Here is a 3,270-nt window from a genome sequence, read left to right as displayed (position 1 = left end):
GTGACACCCGGTTTTCTGATGGCCTGTACGTTTTCTGATGGCCTATAGCGAGAGTCTGTTGTAGCCGAAACGTTAGGAGCCTCAGGAAGCAGAATGTGTAGGTTTTTGAAGAGCATATTTGATTGAATTCCAGACAAAGTTTGTAAGAGGGAACCTGAGTTTAATGCTGAGTAGGAATGGCCTTTATCCAGACAGGCTACTAGACAGGCCACTCTATCTCCTCACCTAGCCCCCTCTCCCTCTTTCTCTCCTTCCCTTCCCTTCCCCTCCTCTCCATACACACACACTCGCGCGCACGCACTTTCACACACTTACACACACACACACACAAACACACACAAACACACACAAACACACACACACACACACACACACACACACACACACACACCCACACCACACACACACACACACACACACACACACACACACACACACACACACCAGACGAAAGGATAACATTACACCAGATGTGCTAGTATAATATCCACCTGTTGTGCTACATGACAGGGAAAAAATCAAATGGTGGAAGTGGATTTTCGATTTTTGAGTCATCTCTAGTTATGTCTACTAGTGATAGTGAAGATGGTTGTCATATTGCTGTAGTAGAAGTAATAGCTAGTTCTACAAGGTCAATAGTAGTTGTTGCAGCATTTGTAATAGTCTAGTATTAGAGGGTTTACTACTTGCTGTTGCAGAGGTAATAGCAGTAACAGGTGTAGTTGTAACAGTAGTATCTATTAAGTGAATATATATTTGTGAAAATGAAAGCATTTCCTACCCCATAAAACCCAGGCTTGTCCGGGCTTAGACAGAATGCTGCTCCATCCTCTCAGAATAGCACCTTGTGATTGGGTGAGCCTTGAGCCCGCCTCCCCTGGCCCCTGGACTATATAAAGCTACAGCAGAGCCTCTCCGGGTTAGAGGAATGTGACAACTGAATTACCCCTGCCCCGAGCACAGCGCTCTGACGCTCTGACACACACACTATACACACAGGACTACACACAGGACCCTAAAGACTTGTGCCCATGTTCCCCGCTATGGTTGACTTCTCGGAGAAGTACCTGGAAAGGTAAGAAGTTGGAACCCACGAGTGGTATGCTCTGTGTGCTCTCTGCTGCATTAGGAAGAAATAGGGAGAGGGAGGGAGAGAAGGAGGGAGATGATGTTTTAGGCTCTGTGGGGTACTACTGAAAAGCTGTTAGGAGGCCAGCTGACCTCTCTTCTGAATCTCATTTGCCAGTCGCTGGGTGAGAGGACTCCCGTGTGATTAAAACTATTTTGAGGACTTCAACTTGTAGCTAAAGATTGGCCTTGTCTTTTAATAATCGGCCTGGATTTCTTACGTGGTCTCTGTGGTTTGTTAGGTGGGTAATGTTGATAATTTAGATTTACATTTGGCAGATGGCTCAGTTAAGGGGGGACGGGTCCGTGCAGTGTTGATTTATACATACTGAACAATGTAGGAAAATTCCTATGTTCAGCATTTGCCTTGGTTAGAAAAGAAAGTACTACTGTATTTCCAGACAGAATTCAGATGCTCTCAGGAGCTCGTGCAAAGGCACATTTCTGTCCCAGTGTGTTTGCCTGCTCTGTTTTTAAACAGCCTACCTCTATGCCATAGAACGACTCTGGAAACCCACATTCTTATTTACTCTGTGGTAAAAGAACGTGAGGACCCTACTGTCTCTTGCTCCATGATATCTTCATGTTGTTGCTGTAGTTGTTGTCCTCATAGTGGGGAATAACACAGGGACAATGTGCAGCTAGTGCCATGTCTATGGCAGACGCACACTCCGACTCTCACACACACACACCACACACCACAACACACACACACACACACACACACACACACACACACACACACACACATACACAAACACACACCTTGTTATTTTTAGTATGACATTGCTATTGATTACTGCATTTTTGGGGTTAGAGCTTGCAAGAAAGGCATATCACTGTACTTGTGCATGTGACATTAACTTGAAACTTGAAACAAACACACAGAAGCGAGGTATGTGTGTGTTCTGTGTACACGGTGCAGGGCCAGGCACATAATCTACTGCAAACAGCCAGAGTGGCAGACGGGGCAAAAACAAGCCCAAAGGCTACCTCCTATCCCTCTACCCTCTACGCCCTCCCCTGGCTGTAGTGGATGGGGGCTGCCTGGAGGTGTCGAGAGGGGATCCAGTACACTGTGGGAAACAGCCACCGGGTGGAACAGGAAGGTGGAATGTATAAGGGATCCACTTCAAAGCAACAGCAGCTGTGTTTTAACAAGCCTGATGAACTGACATGGTGGAACATCTAGTACAGTAGGTCAGAGCAGGACTGACTGTAGGCACCAGACAATGGGTGCTGATAGGCAGGCATTTTCTTTGATTCTGTAGTGGGACTTGACAGTAATATGTATTTGTGCATCTTCCATGCTCCTATACATGTATAACTGTGTAGTATACATTGGTGAAAGTCACCCAGTAAAATATTACTTGAGTAAAAGTCTTAAAGTATTTGGTTTAATATATATTTAATTGTGCACTTTGCAGAAATCACTTTGCCATTTCCTCATTGCTGAAATTCTAATAGTTAGCCTAATTTCACTTTATGTGACAGTACAAGCAATTATAGTGTAGAGAATCATTGTACCATCCTAAGTGCTGTGAAATTTATTTTCAATTACCAAAAATATTGTTTTCAGCTGTTTGAAGCTGGTGTACAAAACCGGAAGTAAAAATACGCAAAAATGAAATTTAAGAATGGGGAGCATAGAAATAGCGCACATACTGCTTCTTAGACTTGCTTTCACTGAGAATGACAGACCTATAACTGATATTTCTATGTGAATTTGGTCCATAGCGCAAAAAGTTACATATTTCAGCTTTAAGTATCAAAAGTAAATCTAATTGCTGAAATATACAGTGGGGCAAAAAAGTATTTAGTCAGCCACCAATTGTGCAAGTTCTCCCACTTAAAAAGATGAGAGAGGCCTGTAAAGTTCATCATATGTACACTTCAACTATGACAGACAAAATGAGAAAAAGAAATCCAGAAAATCACATTGTAGGATTTTTTATGAATTTATTTGCAAATTATGGTGGAAAATAAGTATTTGGTCACATACAAACAAGCAAGATTTCTGGCTCTCACATCACAGACCTGTAACTTCTTCTTAAAGAGCTCCTCTGTCCTCCATCTCGATTACCTGTATAATGGAGCAGCCTGTTTTGAACTGTTAATCAGTATAAGACACCTGTCCACAAC

The sequence above is a fragment of the Salvelinus sp. IW2-2015 genome, linkage group LG4q.1:29 (genome assembly GCF_002910315.2).
Source record: "Salvelinus sp. IW2-2015 linkage group LG4q.1:29, ASM291031v2, whole genome shotgun sequence".
Classification (NCBI taxonomy): Eukaryota; Metazoa; Chordata; class Actinopteri; order Salmoniformes; family Salmonidae; genus Salvelinus; species Salvelinus sp. IW2-2015.
This window is presented reverse-complemented; position numbering follows the sequence as displayed.